The 25,700-nt window shown below is 34.7% G+C and overlaps 1 protein-coding gene across 1 annotated transcript in view; it reads right to left on the bottom strand.

The window, feature by feature from the left end:
• MACROD2 (mono-ADP ribosylhydrolase 2) overlaps window positions 1-25,700 on the bottom strand; it is a 1,804,338-nt gene that overhangs the window by 696,787 nt on the left and 1,081,851 nt on the right. The window lies entirely within an intron of this gene.

Raw genomic sequence — 25,700 nt, forward strand, 5'->3', positions numbered from 1 at the left:
AATCACTAGACTGCACATGTAAAACAATATACTTTTTATTGTAGATTTAATTATATATTTTAGACTTGCTCAATAACTATCTTCTATGTATTCCACACCAAATGCTAATGTCTCAGACTATTTACTTCAATATTGTAGCTCAAGGGCTCTAGAAAAAAAAAAAAAGACTTTTTAAAACGTGTGGACAAAATTTTCAGACATTCTAAATTTCATGGTTAAAAAAAATCTTGTACTTGAAACTAACTTAAATTTAAAAAAATGGAAAGATAAAAATAAAAATCTCGTGTCCAAACAGTATCAATTTATACATTCTCAAATGCAAAAGAAAAGGATACTAATAATTGTGAAAACTCAACATAAATATGCAAATAAAATATTAATAAAGGGGACTAAATCAACAACTGCTACTTTATGGAATTAAGAAGCTATTTAATTCACTTTCTACTAGAACTTAGAAATCCCGCATTCACAATATAGATATCTAGCTGATGCTTAGCTAGTTGCCATTGTTGGTTACACATTAGAAAGCCATCTAGAAATTAAAACAAGAGAAAAAAAGTCTCTGCTTAACCACAAAATTCTGCGTGAATGAGTCAGTTTCTTAGGCTCCCACTAAGCCTTTATGACTCTGTGATTCCCAATTCTAGTTTTCAAATTTCCTATTCCTTTGTATATAGAAGCACCAAGTCACAGAGGCAAGTGAGAAACCAAATCAATATACCTTTTTTTCCTTTTACTACGCAATGCTAGGGCCAAACATACTTGCCTATTTCAATATCAGAACCAGGCAAAAATAACTTAGCTTCTTACTCCATGAAGTAGTTTCTTATAAAATATAACTGTGAACCAACTGAAATAGTTTGCTTATTAACATTAATAGTTTGATAATTCAGGATTGCTTTAGATCTTTCCCCTTGCTGTCCTACCAGTTCAGAGCTGTTAAGGCAAACTCTGCCAAATCTCAGCCATTTCTCTGTCTTGTAAGATCCACCTTAAAAATCATCCACTTCATACTTTGCACTATAAATTTTCTATTCTAATTTTCTCATTTTGAAACACTACCCAGACTATCAAGGTGATAATCTGTCATTCTGCAATAAGTTTAATAAACCCAGATTTACTTGACCAACATTTTCCTGATGGAGTTTTGGGAGACTGACAGTCTGATAAGGCACACTAAGAAGTAGCTAGCACTGGGACAGGAAACAGCTAAAACTTTACAAATCAAGCACAGGAACTTAAAAATGCATAACGGATAAGGTCAATAATATTCCTTTTATTTCAATAAACTCTCAGAATGATCCTATATAAGAATACAGGATAAAAATGTTCATATTGATAAATGACTGAGTAATTAATATAATTTTAAATCATTTTCAATATAATCTGTTTAAGAAGACAGAGAAACATCTAATACATTTTATAGAGAGTTTTATACAAATTAAATAATATTTTTAAAGTTGGTGCTTCTATGTACAAAGCTTCCTGGAAAACTAGACTGTCCAGATGATGTATTTCCAGGGGCCTCAGTTAACTGAGGTACCTCCATGTTGAGTTCACTCAACTACCAGCTTCTGAGTCACTAAAGAAAGCTATATCTTGGCCCTAAATGGTTCACAATTCAAGGAATTCATATTTTACAAATGGTGGTTTAAGCTTGTATTTTATAATTAGACAGAACTGAATTCTATCTCTAGCTCTGCAATTTTCTAGACTTGTGACCCTCAGCCAGTTGTTTAAGTGCTCTGACCTTCAATTTCTTTCTCTGTTAAAAAATAAATAAATAAATAACCAGAGCAACCTCACAGAGACACTGTGATGATTATAACATAGAGTACTTAGTACCTTGTTTGTTACCATTATATTCAACTAAAGGAAAAAACCTAATCAGTTGCCTCTTAACCAGGTAAAACTTCACTCTTTTGGCTCACAGGGCACAGAGATAAACACATAACACATAAAACAGATAACAAGGTTAAAAGTGTGCATTGAAGATTTCATTAATGACCTCACCTCTTTGCACATGGAGGAGCTTTTTTAAAATAAGTGTTCCCCCATGCTACTAACTAAATAGGAGTATGATCGAAAAGAAAACACTGCTAAATTCCTACAAGTCATATCAAGGAAAATTACCTGCAGGTGATACAGGATAGAGGACAGAGTGATTTATAGAATTTGAAGATAAGGTTACCTTTGAGAATAAAATTATAGAAAACGAACTTAAATTAAATGAGATAGGCCTTTGATGAAACAAACCAAAACAATTCACACTAAGCTAAAGTCTTTGCCTGGGTGGCTAAAGAATTTGAGGTAATACTCAAATTCTAATCATGGTGAAGAGTGTGAGAATGTAACCTCTTCAATTCTCTTTTGACTCAGCTGGAATAAAGATTGCAACTTTCAGCATGAAAAAGAGAATCTAGAGTTTGAGACTGTATCAGTTTTCTATAGTTATCTACAGTTCTGGCCTAGAGGAAGGAATGGCCTCAGCCAGACATAAGAATCTAGCCCAGGTGGGAGGTTCACAGCTATAGTACATGTGGTGGCCTCCATGCTCATAACTTTTTATGCTAATGTTTATTGTCTTACAAATGGTATGAAGTGATTCCTTGCATTGAGGTTAACTTTATCATAATTCAGCTTTGCACATAGATTTAACATGGAAGATAGTATGTTATCTTATAAATCTGTTTATCTAGAGCTGCTATATAGTCAAGTTTCTTATTATAAATCAACAATAAATGTTCTGGCCTACAGACCAGAGGTCAGGAAACTTTTACTATAAAAGGTCAGATAGTAAATATCTTAGGCCTATGGGTCATATGGTCTCAGTTCCAACTGCTTGATTTTGTTATTATAGTCCCAAAGCAGCCAAAGACAACACATAAATAAACAGGCATGGCTGTATTCCAATAAAATTTTATTTACACAATAGGCAATGGGCTAGATTTGGCCCATGGGCTATTATTTTGCCAATCTCTGCTATAGACCATCAGGATCTTGTGAGTTAGTGAGGTAGGCAAAATACTGGCCTTTCAAAAATGTCTACACCCAATCCCCAGAAACTGTGAATATGTTACTTTACATGGCAAAAAGAACTGGCGTGATTAAATTAATGATTTTTTAGGTGAGAAGATTATCCTGGATTATTCAGGTGAGTCAAAGGTAATCACAAGGGATCTAAGGGAAAAGAGGGAGGCAGAGGAGTCAGATTAAGAGGAGATGTGGTAATGGAAGCAGAAGTTGGAGTGATATGGCCTTTAGAAGCCCATAAAGGTGACATATGGATTCTCCTCCAGAAATTCTTCAGAAGGAACAGAGCCTTGACAATACTTTGCCTAATAAGACCAATTTTAGACTTTCGAACTCTAGATCTGTAAGATAATAAATTTGCGTGGCCATAAGCCAGTAAGTTTGTAGTAATTTGTTACAGCAGCAAGAAGAAACTAATACATTTGGGTTAGTAGCAGACCTAGACCTCTTCAAAGTCGAAACGTATGAGAGGTTGTACTGTGTCTGCTTGGTTAAGCTGGAACTATGAATCTTGATTCTCTGCCCTGTATGATTTCTGAATTAGGTTTGAAAGGCAGAAGTGAAGTACCCACCATTGCACTCTGAAGGCAGTAATGGTTAGATGCAGTTATAAACTAGCATAGTGGGTCTAAGAGTTCCAAGTTGTTCTTACCCCTGAGCCTGTTGACCCACCATTGCCCCAGGCCAATTACAGATGCTTAATGGTGGTCCTACAGGGGTGATAGCCACAGAGAAGCCTAGCTTCCCTTCAGATTCTCCTTTACCAACCTGTTATGGTGCCTGGACATGCTTGGTTTGTCAGAGTAACTGGTTTGTGACGCCTCTGAGCCTCTGCCCTCACTTGGACCTTCATTTTTCCAGATCCTCCCTCATGGTTTAAGTTTTAATTCTTATAATAAATCCCTTACACCAAAATTTATAATAAATCCCTTCCATGACTGACTCCTGACTGACATAGACTACTTTAACAAAAGCAAATGTTGAACCAATAGAGCCAAAGGGAAAATGTGCTGACCATGTCAGTGATATCATGGTGTGAGACAGGCCTTGGTGAGTAGCTGGCTTCTCTTGATGGCATCCTTCTCTTGTGATTCTGTGGCTACAATGGCCTGTCCATAAGTTTTTCCATAAGAGGCTTTGGAGAGAAAGGGGAAGCAAGAATCTAGGTCCAAACTCAGCTCTGCCAGTGATTCTGGGGAAGTTGCTTAATCCTTCTGGTGATGTTCTCATATCCAAAATATGAAGGTGTGAATGGGAGACTACAAATATTTGATGTCTTTCTCTGAAAGATGATATACTTCCTTGTTTCCCTGATCTATTAAATGTAGATGTGACCATATGACTTTTTTAACCTATGAAACGTGAGGGTAATTGATGTACAAAACTTTAAGAACTGCCTTCTCTCTTTCACTTCTGCTGCTGTGAAAGGCAACATTCTAGCGAGAAGCAGCCCTGTCAGCTGGGTCCCGGAGTGAAGGTGATGTTTAAGTAGAGCTGCAGCCGTCCATGATTGACATAGTCTGGAAGAGAGCTAAACCTTTGTGACTGAAAGCTGCTGAAATGTTGGGAGTCAATTCTGGATGTCCTAGGCTATCCTAACCAACATAGGACTGAACTATGTGTTCCTTCTACATGGCCTCTAACACTCCAGTTTGTAATAAACTTTAAGATGAATTTTTAAATTAGCAATATACAGTTAACCCTTTAATGATGGGTTAGGGGTGCTGACCCTACATGGTCGACTATCCATATATAAGTTTGACTCCCCAACAATTTACTAATAGCCTACCGTTGACTTAACAACTAAAGCCTTATCAATAACATAATCAATTAATGCATATTTTCTATGTTAAATGTATTATATACTGTATTCTCACAATAAAGTAAGCTAGAGAAAAGAAAATGTTATTAAGAAAATAAAAAGGAAGAGAAAATACATTTACTGTATTTATTGAAAAAAAATCTGTAAGTGGACTCATGGAGTTCAAACTTGTGTTGTTCAAGGGTCAACTATATATGTAATTTCATTCTCTTGAATGCCCATATATATATATATATATATACAAAGTAAACAGAAGCCTAGTATACCTGGTCAAAATTAAGTCACAGAAATATGTGCAATAAAATAACCTTTACATTAGCCCTTCGTTTACATGGTGCCTAAAATCTACATAATACCAAATACCTCAATGATTGAATTTTGAAATAAGCAGAATGAATTAACAAAGTTAGTCAAGGCTATACGCAGATACCATTTATTCACTTTTACAAAAGACTAGCTAATTATATTTTCCTTTCTACTCTCTTCTTAATATAAATTCCTGCTCTAAGCTGAAGAATTCAGCTTATCAACCAAATAGTAGCAATTCAGAGACATTTAATTAACTGTGTGCTAGGTAGTTGTATTTTTTAGGTTGTTATCTGGAACTTTATCAATTTAAAAATTTAGAATAGTATCTTGTTGCCTAAGAATCAATCACTGAAAATGGAAAAAAAAAAAAAAAACTAGCACCTTACTAAAACTAATCACTTAGAAATAAGATGTAGACAGGAGGAAGGGATGGAGAAGAAAGTTTAATAAAATATCATTGAGAACAAGAATTATGTGTAAATCTAACTTCTCCAAACCTCTGCAATGAATGAGCCCATCTCTAAAGTTAGTACAAGATTTCATTTTATTTTAAAGTTCTTCATTAAAGGTTACAGGGGATATAATTTTTTTATGAGTTTTTTTGTTGTTGTTTTCTCCTTCTTCATCTAAAATGCCCAGTAGTGCCAAATGTGCTGCAATTTCATTGAGCAGCATGTTGTAAAACAATACACTTCATGTTTACTCAGTGAGAGTTTACACTGGGGAACATTTAAGTCTCAGGTTTTCTAACCAAAGAATGAACAACTACGTGGCATTACATTTATCTGACCGTCACTTTCAGGCAAATGAAAACATGGCAGCTTTTCAAGAGCAGGAGAATCCATTTCTGAAGTGAAATACTGCAAGTGGTTAAATTAACAGAACTTTGGCTATTGTATTCAGTCCTATTTTGATTATCTGGCCTCTACCTCTTCTTTCAGAAACCTAAAGTAGTTCTTTGATTTCTTTCCAAACTCAAAATTAAAATTCCAATCCCTGCCCTTCTTTATCTAAATGCCTTCTATTTTCACAAAGTAGGAAATTTTCTTTTTTTCTGTAGGAAAAACTGCATCTCAACATTTCTTTTAGAATAATCATCAGGTCTTGAAACATACAGATGAAGCTTTCATAGATTAATAATTCATTTATTTATCCCCCACTCATTCCACAAAAATTTACTGAGTGCTTACTATGTGCTAGGCCATATGCTCAATTATGGATGTTAGAGTGAGCAAGACAGATCTTATCCCTACCATCATGGAGCTCGTGATCTAAGGAAGAAGAAAATATTCAAATAATCATTCAAATATAAATGTAAAATTCTTCCATGAGGAAGAGAAGTCAGAGCTGAGATCCAAAGGATGAGGAAGGCAAATAATTGGTGAAGAGGGATGGAAGATCTTTCTAGACAGAGAGGGTGACATACACAAAGTTTCTGTGCCATCTGCAAAGGTATCATGACATAAAATGTTTAAATATAAACAAGAAGAAAAAGGGTAAAAGTTCATTCTTACATTCTTACATTCATTCTTATATTCATGTTCATCCTTTGATTCATTCACTCGCTGTTTAGGGGAAAATCATAAAAACATGTTAGGCACTCATACTAATTAGTCATATATTACATTAACATGATCCCAATAAAAATGCCAGCAAGGTCAAAGTAAACAAAATTTTGATGCCCATGGAAATCACGAACTAGCGTGGCAGACAAGTAAATAGCCGGTGGGGTTACAGCACAAAGAGTGCCACATATAAGCTGTGTATAGGATGCCGTGGGGATACAGGGAATCAAAATCATACTGGGGGAAAACTCACAAGTCAAGGGACTCTTGTCCTAGAAGTAATGTTCCTTTAGTTGAGTCGTGGAGGGCTCATTGAAGGGGGAAGGGACTGAGAAAGTTAATCTTAGCAAAGGGAATAGTTCATATGAGGGCATTAAGACCTGATGACCTTCCTTGCTCTTCCATGGAGAAAAATTTGTGTATGAGAATGGGAGCAGATGAGTTAGCAAGAGCCTTGTTTGAATGGCCTAGTGTAGGGCTTCCCGCATTTTTCAGTTCACAGTACCCTTAGTATCTCAATCATTTCCTCATGCTGTTCTTAGGCCGAAAGAAATGCCCTTATTTCTTAAGTAGTTGGGTCCAAACAACTTAAGTTTCTATGTAGTCATAACTCAGTAGCCATTTGAAAAAGTGATACACATACATTGAAAGGAGAAATAATAGTTTGATTTCACTCTTAAATAACCATAATTATTACTAATGGAATGGTGCTCCTGTTGATACTGCATGGTCCTCTGAAACCAGATTGGACTTTAGCATCCACATTTCCTGTTCCACATGGGTTTTCACTAGGTGTTTCCTTTTCATTACAATAACAAGTCAAAAAGCCAACTTGAGAGTAATATGGCAATATAGAAAGGAATGTTGTATAATCTAATTTTGAAATTGTGCATTATATTAAAACTAATAATTTACACGGTATCCAACAGATGTTCAGTATCTTCATTTCTTTCAAAATTTTAAAGTATCCTGTGCCATTCTTGTGAGCTTGTTATGGTGTCCTTGGTGCACTGAGCACCAAACTTGCATATAGTTTGGAAACACAGGCTAAGGTAATTGGACTTCATCCTGAAAATTATGGAGGGCTCCTACGGTCTCTAAAAGGAATAAAGGTATGCTATGGTCAGGTATTCGTGTGTGTGTGTGTGTGTGTGTGTGTGTGTGTGTGCACGTGCACGTGCGCACACGTGCTAAAACTTACTCTGATGAGATGTGTGAAAAATAAAATAAACGTTTCAAAAACCTTAAAAACTTCAAGGAGACCAGCTCAGTGGTTCATCTGAGAAGTGGTGGGAAAAGACAGTTGGAATAGAGTAGAGGGGTCAATATAGCAGAGGCTCTCAGCTGCCTCCCTGTCTCTGTCCCTCCCAGAGGTCCTCTGCAGACATTTTCCATCCACACTGATGGCCCCTTGTGTCTCTGCCTGAGGGTGATCTCTGGCTCCAGAAGGTGCTCATGATGCAGGGTGTGAAGGGTAACAGAATATGCCACCTCGAAATAAGAATATAGGTGTTCAGGTCATACCACACCAAAATATGTTACTTTTGGTATATTATTTTGAGCTATAGGCACTTTAAAAACAGCAAATACAGGGGGAATCTTTCTCTGAAATCTCCATATCTGTCTAAAGACAGATCCTCCAAAAAAAGGAACTCAACCATCATATAGATCTTTTTCCTGGTAGTTTCATTAACTGAGGAGGAGGACTGACCCTTAGAAAAGACAAGAAGTGAACACTACACCCAGACAAGCTTTGTCACAAACTATCACATCTCCTACTTTTTCTAAGGCTCATACATCTTCCCTAAAACTCATTTATTCTCCCCTAAATAAGTCACTCTGTTGAGTTACTTATTTTCCCTCGGTGTTTACCATGTACACATGAGGTATATATGTTAATAAACTTCTGTTTTTCTCTTGTTAATCTCTTGTAGCATAGATATCTCAGCCAAAAACTCAAGAGTAGAGGGAAAATTACTTTTTCTTCCCCACAAGGACAATCTCAAACAGGAGGAGTGAGGTTGGTAGATAATTACCTTGGTCAGAGAATTCTGAAGTGGGCTTTCCATGGTTTCTCAGAGATTCCACAGTGAGGCTGTCCCAGTTACCATTAGCAATAGGTTTTCTCCCATCCCATCTCATTGCCCTACCCCGTCGTGGTACTTCCTGGGAAAAATAAACTCCCCAATAAATTTCTTGAACCTAGACACTTATCTGCTTTAGAAAGAACACAATGCAAGATAGAAAGATATGAAAGATATTAGGGAGGTAAAATGGACTGCAATAGATGACTCACTGGAAGGAAAGGAGTAAGGCAGAGAAATCTAGAACAACGTCTGAATTTCTGGCTGCATATCGGGGTTCATGTTCATGACATTCACAAAGGCCTTGGCTATCGGAGTTCAAACAGGTTATCCTAGGCACATTGAAATGGAGGGGACTGTGGAACATGCAGTTGAATTTTCCATCAAGTAGTTGAATATTTAGTTATGGAGATTAAGAGAAAGGTCTTAGCTGGAGCTATGATTTCGGAATCAGGGACTTGTAAGTAATAACTGAAGCCACCAAGGTGTTAGGGTTTGATTGATACTGCTAAGAAAAACACTGCTGTACAAGAAGAGTTGAGGATGAACAGCTAAGAGAGCTCAAGCCAGAGAAGTAGTCACAAAGACTACTAAGATGGGATGACCAAGTAGGAAAGAAGAAAAGAGAGAAAAGCGTTGTTCTGAAAACTGAAAGATGCAAGAGTCCTAAAGGAATGGTCCTCATGTTAAGTGCTGTAGTAAGCTCAATTTAGATAAGGGCAAAGAGGGCAGGGAGGATGTATGATAATCACACCTGTAAAATTGCAGAGAACAGCCCTGAGAAGAGAGTTTGGAGAAAAACTGCCATGGTGGCTTAGAGGCACCATGGAGTGAACTGACTTCAATTCTGGCTCTGTCTGGAGCCCTGGGGTGAGCTTACATCCTTCCTTATTTAAACAAGAAAAAGAAAGTATGTGAGTTCTTCAGAGGATGGTGCTTGAAGTCCATTTAGTTGCCTGCATATTTCAGTTAGGATTCCAAATAGAATATTGGTTTAAAGAAAAAGTATCAACAAAGATCATCTGATATCAGTTGAGCACTCACTCTAGGCAGGGCACTCTGTCTAGGGTGCAAAGAAATGGAGGTGAACCTAAGGACACTTCTGTCCTTCAGGATTTTTTAGTCCATTAGGGTAGTTATTATACAACCCCTATTAACATGTAAAGAAGATAGTGGCAGATCCCAACAGAAAGCTCAAGTTCTGTATCTCTCTCCTGTGTCTTTTATTCTTTAAAATAAATTCTGCTTTGTGTAGTTTATAACTCTTCTACAAAGTTCTTCACAGTGACAGTCCTGAGTGACATTAGCCTTCTGTGTTAATTTCCCCATGACTGGCCATAAAAATAATTTTCATGTAAACCCTCTTTATCCAGTTACAGACACTAAGGCCTGCATTCTTTTTCATGCAGTGGCATGGATTCCTAAATATAATTTAGAGTCTATGGAACTTTCTAGTTTTTTTTTTTTTCTTAAAACAATCTCCTGATATAGGCAGGGCAGCAGTTTTTAAATTACTTTTTAATTGAGATATAATTCATATATTATAAAATTCACCATTTTAAGGCATGCAATTAAGTGGCTTTTTTTTTTTAAAGCATTTTCACAGAGTTGTACAAGCATCACCGTTATCTAATACAAGAACATTTTCATCATCCCAAAAAGAAACTCTATACCCATTAGCTGTTACTCCTCATTTCTCCCTCGTCTTCTAACCCAAACCCCTGGCAACCACTAATTTCACTTTCTGTCTCTATAGATTTGCTTATTCTGGACATTTCATATAAATGGAATCACATTATGTGGACTTTGTGACTGGCTTCTTTCACTTAGCATAACATTTTGCAGTTTCGGTAATGTTGTAGCATGTATCGGTACTTCATTCTTTTTATTGCTGGATAATATTTCATTGTATAGATGGACTATATTTTGTTTATCCATCCACTGATAGACATCTGTTTATACCTTGGGGCTATTATAAATAATGCTGCTATAAATATTAGTGTACAATTTTTTATGTGAATATGTTTTTAATTTTCTTGGGTCTATACCTAGTAGTGGAATGGCTGAGTAACTCTATGTTTAACTTTTCGGGGACTGCCAAACTGTTCTTCATATCAAATATATCATTTCACTTTCCCAATGCAATGTATAAGGTTCCAATTTCTCCATTTCTTCATCAACATTTTTTTCCATTGATATGACTCAGGGCAGATTTTATTATCCCCATTTCACAGGTAAAGAAAGATGGGCCTACACAACAATCAATTAGAAAGGCCAGGGCTCAAATATTAGCTTTCAAATTCTTAGGTCAGTTTTCCTCTTGTGATACCACAAAGTTATTCTGAAACCATATCAAACATCAAGGTGTTATAAAGGTATACAATGATGTCCTAAAAAAAAATCCAAAAAACTCAGATGCAATAACTCAGAGAAGTGATGTAAGCTTACAACACACACATGTGCACACTATAAATACATTCACATTCATGTATGTGCATCCCATTAATCATGTTACTGGCTTAACAATGCACTTAAAATACCAATGTACTAATGAGAAGTTTTCAAAGAAGTTGAACTTATAGTAATACCTTTGACACTAAGAGAAGATAATCCATTAGCATTAAAAGCATACTGGTTTTTAGTTCCTCAGATTGATTCATGTTATGATTCCAGCCTGTGGTTCACTAGATCTGGCTGTCTCTATTAATGCCGTCGGATCATGGTTATTTTAGAGTCACTCTGTTGTCTAACCTTGAAGTATTCGGTTCTTCAAACTGCTTCTTAAATAATTCCAAAGCATAATATCTTTAAATTTTCTGTACAGTATAGGTCCTTAGAAAAATACATATTTAAAGCTTGGGCATTGATTTGATTATTATTTCAGCCAAATATGTCAAATTCGGAAATGCTGTCACATAGGTTGTGAGACTAGAATAATAAAATTGAAAGTGCATGGCCCCCAAATTAGTCCCTGACATTTTTTTCTAATAGAAATAATATAACACATTTCCAGTGTCGTAAACAGCATCTCCCTCACTTGTCATAGCAATGGACGAAATATATATTTTTTTTGTTTAAAGCAATAGAAGGGTGTTGATGCAATATGTCAAAACTCTTATACCGAATGAAAATTTCTAGTCTAGAAAAAATCAACTCCCCAACAAGACAACTAAGGCTGAATTTTGATAAACTTTCCCTCCCTTTATTTAAGTCAAACTATTAATGAGGAAAAAAACTGAAAGCATGAAGTAAACATGGAATTATCTATTTTAGATGTTTATTCTCCACACCTCGTATTGACACTAATATAGTGCATAGTTAGAACCCATCTCTAAATTATTTACAGCAAGTCTATGATATTATAGTTTCATGATAATGTCATGGGTATATAATATTATGGAGAGATCCGCTGAGCTTTAATTTGAAATAATTCTCCTAAGTAATGGTGCTCCAATAATCAAATGTGTTGTAGGTAACCAATAGACTAATTGAAAATATTGACAAGTGTGTATTAAATTTTTATCTTTGCCAGATACATTAGATTTTAGACAATGCAGAAAAAAAATGTTTGCAGAGTTTGCTTTACTGTTCTTTAAAAGAAAGATTTCTAATTACCCATAATTTAAAAAATATGTTATATGTTATACTAGCATTGAGTTAGTTAAGATTCCTAATACCAAAAGTAAAATCAGACCCAGAGAGTTTATTTTTATTTTTTAGCAGAGAAAAATTGTTCCTCTACGGATATTAGGCTTTTTTTTTTTTTTTTTTTTTTGTCGAAAACCCTAACTTTTGGAATGATGCACATGGAATGATAAGAAAGAAAGTGCTTGCCTATTAAGCCATAAAAGACCAGGGATCAATGAGGTATCAAACCGACAAGTACTCCATGCCTCAAAGCCTTCCATGTCTCATGATCCAAAGTAGGCAATGAAAATCCTTCTTTGGTATCCCAGCATGCTAGGTACAAAAGCCATCACTTACATATAAAATGATCAGATTCTGCTTTTGTGTTGCCATTACATGAACAGTAATAAGGCCACCTTAATATTGCTAATATGTCTTTTTTCTAATGTTTATAGCATGAACAAGATAAACAAGAGATGTTAACTAGTAGAAAAGGGAAGAAAAGAGATAAGACTTGCTCCAAAGAATAAATACTGTGTTACATTGGAGGAGAGCTAGACTTCTTTCCCCCTCAACCTTGACCCACAAATACTCAACTCATGAATATACATAGAGTAGTGGTAATTGTAGTTAATCAGATAGGCAAGTTTTTTGTTTGTTCGTTACTTTGTTTTATAAAATTGGAAGCAGGAGTTGACAGAGCAATTACTCTTCCTTGAAAGATATAGCCAAGCACCTTAGTTTATGCAGACTTCATACGGAGCCATTTCTTTGCTCTTTGCAAGAGGAAGTTAAATTCAAACTTAACTTATACTTTTCCATGTATTTTGCAGCACTCTGCTAAGCTCTTGTGCATTAGACTATGAGGTATTAGATTCAAAATCATTTTAAAATGACAAGCCATTATGGTGATTTCTATAAGGCTTGCGAGGCCACTTCTGGAAGTCCAGTGCTCTCTTCTATATTTTCCCCTATCCACACCATTAGTTCAGGATCACTCAGCAGGTGGAGAAGCATGCATAGAGCACATGCTGGCAAAGCAAAAGCACCAAAATGTGTGTATTTGCTTATTAGAGTGCCTATGCAAAGTAGCTTGCTTTTTGATATTTCAATTTAAAAGAAAAAAAGTTATTATTGGGAAAAAACCAGAGTATTACTGACTTTCTTGCATTTTTTCACTGTTCAGAATTTTTATTTTGAATTACATTAACTATGTTTAGAACTTCTAAAGGCTCTATGACACTTTGTATCTAAAATTGAAAGCACTCAAACAATTTAAAATAATTTTAGGGATTGCATCTATGATTCCTTTATATACATATTAATATCTATAACCATACTATTGTAGTGATTGACAAATGAGTGTAGTTCCAACATCAATGTTGTTTGACATTTTCATTTATATAAATAAATAAGACAAAAGAAAATAATAAAGACATGTATTAGAATTTCACTCATTTGCCAATAAGTGAGCAGATTCTTTGCTGAATAAAATAATAGTTTTCAAATCCTGGAGGAATATTTCTGCAATTTCTTGTGGTATTCACAATGTAACAGCTATGGAACCAAGACATTTTTAAGTTTAATCTGGTTTATTAACATTTTTCATTACTTTCTTAAGACAATCAACAAAATAATAAACTGAGCCTTTATTCACAGCATTTGTTCATTTTGTGCAAATATTTAATATTTAAAATCATTATGGCTAATTAAGAGCTACCTATGTGATGTCACTGAACATAGAATTGGGAAGAGATGCACAGTAGCCCGTCACTATATAGTATTTCCACCATACAGTTACAATAGACAAAATAAACCTAAAATCATAGATAATAAATGCAATAAAATGATTAGTTAGTAATGAGTGTTGAGCATATTATCTTTGCGCTTAATGTAATTTTTTAAATTATAATTTTAAATAAATTAATTTTTAATAAAGGCTATGTTTTAATAATTGGCTCACAAAATTCATTAAATTGCAACAATCAGTTCTTACAAGCCAGTATAAGCTGGCCCTACTGCTTATATGTAAAATTTAAGATATGCATATATTGACCAATGTGTGTAGGAATATGTATATCTGCTTTATTCCTGCAAATGAGCAAAACAGCAAACGAAAATACGGAATCTAAAGAAATGTAAGTGCATCTACTAGAAAAGGACTACGTCGGTTCTGTGAACGAATAAAGACTCTTTCCTGCAGTTATATTATCTATACATGGTTCAAAAATGGTTCTGCAACTGACCAGTAAATACATAATCTTCAGCCTACTATCCTTCTCATCCACTTTCCTAAAAGAAGCAAAGTACAACAGGTGCTCAAATAATGTTGTTTAGTTATAACACTGATGAGATGCAAGAGGTATTTAAATATTTTTATATAGATTAGCCTCTGGTAAAATTGCTTTCGTTATACATTGTTTTACTTAAAGTCACAGAACCTACAATGACATGAAGTGAGGACTTACTATATTTTGCCTCAATTCTTATTTTCTTAGAGCCATTAGATTAAAAAATCTCGTCCAAGAAATAATAAATAATCATTGATTAAATTGGATTGTGGAACAGGAAAAACTTCTATTTAAGAGTCTAAATTCATGTTGGTGTCTGATGTGATGGACACTGTGAAGTACCATCCAGGGCAGAAGGTCACATTCCCCGGCTGTTCCTAGCTGATAGTCCTCTCCAGAAATTGCCCTTGATTGAGGAGAGCTACTTACTCCAAGATCATGCCCTTCCTGGATGCAGCCTGCAACCAATGAATAGTTAGCATGGGAGTGTAAAGGTCTAGACTCCTCAAATCAACTTGGGATACTTTTGAAGGGCCTGATCCAGCTTTCAGAACTCCACATAGAAACATCAGAGGCTCCAATGAGACTGCATAGCCATCTGACTTCTCCCTCTGCTCTATTCTAACTCCTCTTCCCTTCTGGGGATGTCTATCATGAAAGCACTCCCTTATTATCCTCCTGCATGCTAGATTCCATCCCAGAGGAACACAACCTGCAACAATCAATTGATGATACAACTGAGGAATAATAAAACATGTATTGGTTTCTTATTTTTTTAATTTTTAATAATATAAATTATTTATTGTTTCTTGGTCATTTCTTAGAGACCACAAGTATTAACTAAGAGGAGGTAACACTTCTCAACTCATTCTATGATACCAAAACCAGACAAAGACATCACAGTAAAGGAAAACTCTGGACTGATATCTTTTATGCATATAGATGCAAAAATCTTCAAAAATTATTAGGAAAATGAATCCAACAACATATAAAATAAGTACACACCAAGACTAAATGGGATTTATCTGAGGAATACAAAGCTGATTTAACATCCAAAAAACAACTAATATAATATACCATATCAAATAAAAAGAAAACAAACTCTCTTTCTTGACCTTGATAATTTTGAAGAGTAACGATTATTTTTCTGAATGTTTTTACCCGATGGCTTCTAATGATTGGTATTTTTGGCAAAAATACCACAGCAGTGATAGAGTGCCCTTTTTAGTCTATCATATCAAGAGGTCCATGATTTTGATATGTCTTATTACTCATGATGTTAATCTTGAAATTGTTTAAGGTGGTACCTGCTCGATTTCTCCACTATAAAATTAATATATTTCCTTAATATTTAATACATGTCTTGAGGTTCTAATTATGGTTTTGTTGATGGAAAAAAATATATAGCTTAGCTTCTTGAATGAAACATGGACCTGATGGAGAAATGGTTCTCTTTTAAGCAGTAGAACGTATCACTTATTCTTTATTCATACCGTTGACCATATTCTCATATGAGACCTTGTCTCCCATGGTAACTGCACACCCCAAGAAATTTAAAGCATTTAGCATGGGTTCTAGCTCTTTCTTTTTACTAGAGAGACACCTTAATTCTAATTTTTACGTTAAAAACATCAAATTCTTGAAAAGTTGTTTCTGGATTTTCATTGTTTTGATGACTTTATATAGTGGTTTGCTTCACTTGTTTCTCCAGACAACTTTCCAATCAATTCATTGGACTGCCCAGTAAAACCCAATCTTCAGAAATAGCAGCTATGCTTTCTTTACAGGACTTTTCACATAATCATCTATCTTTATGGATGTATGTTGACTGAGAGTTAGTTATGTTGCTACCTTTTCAGAGAACTGGCATTTGCTGGTTCTTTACTAAGCTGTATTACCTTCTTATTTTTTCAAAGATTTAGTAATCACATAGATAAGTTAAAAATACGATAATGATGAGATAATTTCCCAAGAATGTGATAATAGTAAGTCATAGCATCTAGAAGTGTTGTAAAATCATCTAATAATAATAATGAAAATTACTATGAATAGAATGTAAGCTCTACAGGGACAAATAAATTCCAGGTTCTTGGAACAGTGACTGGAACATACATATTTATTGGACAAATTACCATTAATGAACCTTACTATACAGTCTTCTAAGCACTTTATAAATATTGCTCTATTTTAGCTTCATGAAAATTCTAGGATGTACATATATTAGCATTTATCATTTATATTTTATATTATCTTTTATATTTTAAACATTTATGTTTGTTTTGTTATGGAAAATTTCAAATACATACCTACATACCTATCCATCCCTAGTTACAATAATCATTTACTGATATATGTCATCCCTTTTTATCCAAAAGTGTAATGTATTTATTGTACTATTAGAGAATATTCCTCTACAAAAAATTTTGGTGTATAAAACTCATGTTTTAAGTGATGATAATAACTAAGAAAGTAGGTTTTGAGGTATAGATAGGACTCATAGGATGTGTTAAATATAGAACTAAGTTAATAACCTCTAAGATATAATACAAGATAAAAGGGATGAAACAAATAAAAATATTATCTCTAAATAGGAAGACATGGCAAGACCAAGTCATGAGCATTAATCATGCCACCACTAGGGTGACAGCAATGTCATCCCCTAAAGTAACCTCCTATTGGCGATACCCATCAATGTCTCATTTGGCCGTACATCTGCTCTGACTTAGAAATACAAATAAAACCCATTGCTGTTCACCACCTAATTGATGAGCTACCAGCCAGGCACTCTTGCCCCTGTGTCTTCCTGATAGGGCAAGTATGTGTCATTGGCCCCAGGTACTTGCCATCTACCATTTTGCCTTGCTCAAACTTTAACTCTGATCCTCATATCCACATTATCCACAAGAAGGCTGAGATAGGAGAGAGAGAGAGAGAGAGAGAGAGAGAGATTGAGAGAGAAACGGGAACATTGTGTAACCAACCAGGAGTCATGTAGGCAGTCCTTCCACTCTTTGTAACCCAGCCCAATGTTTTAACCTATCCCTTTTTGACCCCTGTTTCTTTCTCCTTGATTTAATAAAATATGTAGGTCATGGCTTAATTTGGTCTGTAAGCTTTGCTGTCGTGTGTCCTTTGGGATGGTTTGCTAGTGTACTTGTAGCAAGGAAATTTCCCAAACAAAGGGCTCAGAAGAAATGGAGAGACTGAACTAAAGTTACCCAGCTCATAGGGACTAAAATCTAGTGGTTATTATATTGCTGTACTTAAGCCATAATTATAACAACAATGCTAGGCCACTGTCATGAGACACTTGCCAAGCAACTATTTTACCTTTTACACACTTTAGAAGTGTGTGCGTGTATTCAAAACAAATGAAGATAGGGTGTGGCTTGGACCCAATCTATAATAAGTTTTCAATTTTAAAAAAAGCAACCTTTGCAACCCTACTGAATCGTACATACACAAGCCTAGAAAGCTTTCTTGGTCCTGGCAGATTTATTTTTATGTTAAAAATTTTATTGGTCTTATTTGCTTTGCTCTTTTAGTCTCTCACTTCAACAACTTAAGAATAGCCTAGATTCTATACACTGAAATTGCTTTGTACATTGTAAAAACATAATCTGAACATTTTCAAGAAAAAATGCACCTTTTAAAGCCATCGCTTTTGCACTAGAATATTAACCCTCCAGATATATGCCAAAATTGTCCTGTTGTTCACATCTATTGGCAGGCTCAGGACTCTGTGGTCTGTGTTTTGAATTGACTATTTCCTCATGATACAGTGATCTAATAACTGCTGCTCAGGTTAAGGAAGAATAAAACACTCAAGATGAAAGCTTGCATTACAAATCTATTTACTTTCTATACAAATTCCACTGTAATATACTTTCTTTGACAGTGTGCAGGGCCAGTATTTCCTCCTAAAGACACTGTTTCAGGAACCAATAACGATTTTCTTAGGCATGTTTCCTAGCCTAATAAAAGAACTGAAAATAATTAAGTTGAAAAATCTGGCTAAATTGTGATGTTTTATACTTTCATTTTAAGTATACTTTCCGTGGTCTTTGTAAGTAAATTTATTTCTGCAGATATACAAGTGACTAAAAATAATTCTTTCAAACTATAGATGAGATGAAGCAAAAGGTTTCACACACTCTTATAGAAAGGATTGATCGAAGTCATATTATAAGATTTTTGAAGAAAATATAATGTAGTTTCTAAAATGTTAAAAGAACATGTATTAGAATACAATCAAATGTAACCTAATCAAATTGTTCACCCTCAATATGTTTCTTCTAATTGATGAATGAGTTTACATATATCCAACCTTGGATGGCAAACTCTTCCACAGTTTGCATAATGAATCAAAGTTTAGCACTATGAATTGTTGAGAAAAAATTCAACCAAGGCGACACAATATTGTGATACTATTTCTCCACAACTTAGGCATTACATTCACTTTTATAACTCTATGCATTCCATAGGATACAAAACCAGTCACATTAATTACCATCTTTATGACATCTATATCATACTATACTTAAAGAAGTGAGCAACTTGGATGCCTGACTTTGAGAATAAAAATCTTTGGACAACCCGTGTTTAGTATATTGCCCTATCAGAAACTCAGTTTAACTTAAACAAATGGTTCTCAATTCAATCATACCCAACATTCCCTTTTAATAATAAATACTTTGTAAAGCCTTCTTGACTATACTGAAATGACATCTATAAATAGCACAACTAACCCACATACATGAAGCAGTGCCCCACCCATATCTTCCTAGAACTCATCATTCCAGTAGCTGCCCCCATAGCATCCTCCAGCAAACACCCTGAGGTGACTCTGCCTGAACGCTTTCTCTCAGCATGGACAAAAAGCAGACAAGAAATGCTGGGGAGTTAATGCCCCAGGAGCAATCCTCAGCCAAGCACAGGTGAAAGTTTAATACAAATAGCTCAGCTCTCCTCACCCCTCAGATGGGACAACCTCTAGGCATGTTCTATGTGGTTTCCCAGAACTCCCGAGCAAGACTAAGCCTCAGCTTGTCCACAGTGGTAATCTGCTTGATACTGTGACTCTTGGCTGCTTTCCCTTCCCTTTCTCACTTCCCTACTCCTCTGCCAGTGCTTCCTGTCAGCCTCCTAAATAAAGCACTTGTACACAAAACCTTGTCTCATATTCTGCTTCCAGGGGAATCCAAATCAAAACATCAATTTTAAAAAATCAATATAATGCCATAAGTGTAATATAAAAGAGAGATAAAAAGAAAGTGACATAGTAAAATTCTGTTTCAATATGTAAAGACTCAGGCATGACTACATGCTGCCTAACGCAACCCATAATGAATTAGGCAGCACATAACAAAGTAGTGAGATAGTCGTTTCCCTACGTGGAATCACCATGAAGAGAACATCTGCAAATGCAGACTAAAACAGGTGTGATGTATTGCTAACTACCATAAGTGGCACAGCCATCAGGGGCATGATTTTATCAGGCACACCTGGTAAAATTGTGAGCCAATGAAGCATAACCTTTCCTTAATTTTCATAATAGTTCACTAATATATGGAGAGCAAAATGACTTTTTATGTACCCTGCTGTTTATAAATAAGTTTATACTTATAGGACTACCCGCCACCCCCCCTCAAAAAAAAACATTAAAACCTTTTGTGAGATAATAGACAGTTTCTCAACGTACACCTGGTCAGCCTACATGGTGCAACATTCCTGGCCCAGGCCACAAAATGCTAGTGGCACAGCAAAGGCAAGGAAAAGGGAACAGCAATGTGGCTAAAGTCCCTGGTTTTCGCCTTCCTCAGTTTAAATTCCATCTTCACTTTTTGTTAAAAGTAAGACCTCACATAATTGATCTATCATCATTCTGGCTCATATTCCTAATCTGTAAACTGGAAGAAATCACATTCTCTAACTCAGAATTGTTTCACGATTAAATGAGTAAATTATCGTGTCTAGCATAAACTGAGGGTTAAAAAAATATTAGCTATTCTTATTACTATATTTCATGGCTAAATAATCTCTCTAACTCAAATAATCTCTCTGACATGGCCACCAGAAGACACAAGTTGTGCAGTATGTAAAAATATGGGTTTAGGTGTAAATTCTGTTTCCCAGGCACGATCTTTGAATTTACTATCAACCCATGCTTTCCCTCTTCCTTTTCTCCGCTGTCCATCTTTAGTCACTTGTCATTTCCAGTAATTATAATCTTATGATGTATTCCTACAGATTTTGTACCCCTATTCCCAATTAGGAGACCTTATAAAAGGCGTGTGTAGGGAAGAAAGAGGAAGTTTGGATATAGCCTTTCCCTGCCCCCTCTTCAGCTAAATCAAACAAAGGCAACTAGCTAGAGAATTTGAATACCAAATGAGATGATATATAAGAATTCACTATTGTAAACTGTAAAGCACAATGTAAAAGTGCTATTGTTCTTGTTATTTATTAATAGTATCATTAGTCACACAGCTGTTAGAACTCCAGCTAGAAAAGACAGAGACTTAGCATCATCCTTTATAAATGAGGTAGCTGAGAACAGAGACTAGATGCTGCCTAAAACGAAATGGGAAAAGATCAAACTGACGGCTCCACAGAAAAGGATACTTTGAGATGAAGAGCTGGCTGGGAAATGGTGATATCAAGTTAGGCAGAGGAGTGGAGGCAACAAATTAAAAGGTCATTTTTTTGTAAGGCTGCAGAAGTCTTCTTGAAGAAAGGACTGCATTGATTGATATGGCCTGTAATGGAAACTTAGATAATGAAATAAAACCAGCATTTAAGAATTTCAGACTGAGAACTCATTGCCATGGCAACCCTCTCAGAAGGGAACTTGTATAAGAAAATAAGATTCACTTGACTAAGCCTTAAAATGAAAACCTACACCACAGTGAAACAATTACATGTAGAATTCCAAAACTGTTTATTGCTGAAATGCCTAGAGGTAGTGCTGAATTTGTTGGTCTATCATCTCTTCCATTGGAAGCTATTACTTCTCAAAATCTATGACTCATAGAGGGAACATCATCTAGCTTTGAGGGGTCTCTTTTAGCATTGGGTGTTTCCTACCAGTGAAGATTTACAACGTTTTTTTCCATTCAATAAATCATCTAGCATGATGCTCATATGATAATCACATTGGTGCATACCATTTAAACAAATGCCCAACTTTTAGTCTGTATATAATCACATAAAACTACCAAATTAATATATTAATTATTAGTTATACTTTTCATGAGAAATAATTTTTCACATAAGTAACATCTAGTTCATATTCAGCTTATGATAACTTTAATAAAAACATGTATTTTATTATTACATGTTCTCACTCAAAGAATGTCAGACTGAATTCACTATATTTTCTCAGTTAAAAGGAGCTTTCTTGAATACCTAATAACACTGACCAATGTGAATCTATGCCTTTTAATTGATGCTGAAAAGAAATAACTGGGATCCTTTTAGAATGGTATGGATTAGGTTCCTAAAATTGAACCTGGTGGTAGAAAAATTTGTCATTGAAGAATGTATGATCATATTGTAAAAGAGAGAAACAGAGGTCAATAATAACATAAAAACAATTCCAAAATATTTCTATGCTCACATACAAAAAGAATGTAGGCAATAAGATATATAAGATAATATCTAAGCCATCCTCTACATCAGCACCTAGTGATAATGGATACAGTATTATATTTCCATTTACCAGCCCTTGCTCAATAGGAACTTTCTCTCCCATCCTTCAACCCTACACTCACCCTTGAGGTTTCATCAAATTTTCAACAGTAAGAACAATTTCCATATTTCCATTTATGTATATTAGGTAATACACATGCAAGAGGATATTCTGTATATGTGTTGTCTCCCTTCAATTTCATGACACCCTTTCCATTTTCTCAGGACTTAGCAGTGTCCCAGAAATCAAAATAATTCAGTTGCTTATTCTATCAGCCTGATTATTCATTTCTCAAGTCACATGCATTAGAATACGGTGGTTCTAAGACCTGGGCTTGTTTTTTTTTGTTGTTTTGTTTTTTTTTTGTTTTTGTTTTTTGACATCTACCTTTATCTTCCCTAAGGTTTTCTGGAAAAAAAAAAAAAATCTGCACTCTCCTTGACTTTTCTTTCATTTTTTTTTCCTATTCCCATTTCTAGTACATTCTATTTCTAATTATCCCTTGCATGGTGCCTTACATTTTTTTCTATACTGGAATTAACATTCTCAAGGTTGTCAAGAATGTATATAAAAGTAAATTTACATATATTTGAATTTTGCCTAAGGGGAACTCATGTTTGGAAAAAAATATCTGAATTATATTGGAAGTAAGTTGGAAGCAATAAGGTACTTGCACAAACTAGTTCTAGGAAGCTTGATATATTCTCAGATTTTTTTTATCTGAAACTATGGTAAGATTAGAGCAAGAATCATGATTAAAATTCTAAATTTAAACATTTGTGGTATTAATAAAGCTACCCTAATTCATAGAAGAGTCAAGAGAGGTGCTACTGTAAAATCAACCATTAGATGTATCAATTAATTTATTTTTATTATTTTACAACCTAAAGCAAACATGTGAATATTCACAGAAAAAAAAAAGCCACCAAAATGAGTGGATAGAGAAAAATATATAAGGCAATTTTAATCCTAAATTAATAAAATGAATATTATCTTTTCATAAGAAAAATTTTATCCACAAATACCACATCCAACAACCAAATAACTACCTTATTTATAGATAGTTATGTGTGATTATCACTTTTCCCTCTCCCTTATTTAAAAAGTGTCTCCTTTTAGCAAAAATGGCAGATAAATGAAATTTATCTGTATCCCACTTTGTTTTATTTCTCTCAATCTCATGTCAGTCTCCCCTTCAATTCTCCTTCTCCCTTAGGCTGAAGTGCTTAGTACTTTTATCATCCTCTAATTTATCCTGCCAAAGTGAAAAGTAATTTGATAAATTCCTTTATATTAAGGTATTAGAAAATTAATTATCTGGTGTTCTCATGAGTATTTGCATTTTAAAGGAAAATTGCAGAGAAAGAACAATTCCTGACCATCATAAATTATGTATTAATTATAGAATTTCAGGCATCTGTGGGAAGATATTTAAAAGTGATGAGAGAACTAGCAATTACACTATTAAGTCAAACAATGGAAAAGATGATATTGTCTATTTACTTGTCTGGATGGTCAGGAGATAGAAGCAAATATATATTTGAAGACAATCATTATATTCTCTGGGTATTAGAAGATACTTAAAAACATTTTGATACACAGATATCTATATCTATATTTATTAAATAAATAAAATCATACTATTTGTTTTATCTACAGTAAAAAAAAAATCAAAGAATATATTTTTTTGGAGAATTAGAGTAAGGTATTTATCTCCAACCCCTTCTGCTGTGATCGTGCAGCCTTCGATTTAACTTTGGCAGAAAAGTGGTGCTCATCAAATATTTCACTTGTGGACATTTCCCTGGCCCCCTTGAAGGTAAGCAGGGGTATATGAATACTTCTGACCAAATGAAATGGAAGCAGAAATGATGTGTATCGCTTCTAAGCTGAGAAGGTAAAAAAGTTCAGGCATGAACTTGCAAAGTCTCTGTTCTATGGCTGAGGAGGTTGTCAGTTCCAGATAGAACAGTTATGAGATGATGTCATGTCCAACAGCCAGAGCCTCTGAATGTAGGTCACTGAGATTTTGAGGTTATTTGTAGTTGCAGCACAGCTTAACTGTGCTCTGATCCAGACCAGTATATTCCCATTATGGCATTTACCATATTGGCTTATAGCTACTTTGTTACATATCTGCTACTCCATCTTAACTGGTTACTTCTTATTCATTGTTGTAACTTTGCTATAAAACAAAACATAATTGAAGAAACCCTAACAATAGGAGAGTATTTTTGAAAAGTTAAAAATTAGATCACAAATTTAAGATAGTTACATGTGGTGACAAGATTATAATTAAATTTAATTCAATTCAATGTATCTACTGAACAATAAAAGTGTGTGGTATGCTATGTGCTGTCAACACAGACATTAGTTGGTAATATTAACAATAATACCATTAATTAATACAAATGAGATGTTATTAATGGGTGCTATTTTTACAATGTTTCTAATGAGCTAGCCTCTTCTTATTTATTTGCTTTAAAAAAATCATGAAAGATGTTAGTGAATTCATTAGCAAATTATCTTCAGGTCTCAAGGTCCATATTTCCCAAGTGGAAAACTTCTTTACATCACTAGTTTTCCAAGCATTTCAGCCCCATGCCTTTTTAAATCAATAAGCCATATTGACAAAATTCTAATTATTCTCTCCATGTGCACACCTGTTTTGATTTTCCTTATTTTCCTGTAGAGAACAAAATTAGTCAACTGGTTTAGTAGTTTTCTTTGCGCCATTCTCTTTGAACTTGAGCTTTCTCCTCTCAGACAGAATAGTCTTACTCACTGATTAATTTTCAAAGAGAAACATTTTTAAAAATCAGAGTGAAATAAAATATCTACCTCTGTTAATAATCATGCAAAAATTTTAAAGTCTGTATAACTGGCTTGCAAAAAGTTTTCTTATTTTAAGCAAACTCACCGACGTACATGGAAAAAGTCACTTCATAACTATAATTATGTATGAAAATTACAGCAACAGTCAAGCTTATCTCAATGTGTCTGACTCTCAATGCTCCTTTATGAAAATAATAAAACCACTCCTTTTGTGAACTCCCAAGCAACGCTGATTCATTCATCCTTCTAAGAAGTTAAGTGTTTAACTAACTATCTTCTTGCTCCACAATTTCAGCAAGTTTATACTCCATGTGAAAAAAGACCCAAGGAATTCTCCCCAAATTAACTCACTCTTGGGTTAATAGTGTAAAAATAGCACCCATTAATAACGCTCTCATTTTTCTCATAGTTTTATTTTCCTTCTGTAATTGAGATGTAATAAAC

The sequence above is a fragment of the Pteropus medius genome, unplaced genomic scaffold (assembly GCF_902729225.1).
Source record: "Pteropus medius unplaced genomic scaffold, Ma_sr-lr_union100, whole genome shotgun sequence".
In the NCBI taxonomy this organism is placed as follows: Eukaryota; Metazoa; Chordata; class Mammalia; order Chiroptera; family Pteropodidae; genus Pteropus; species Pteropus medius.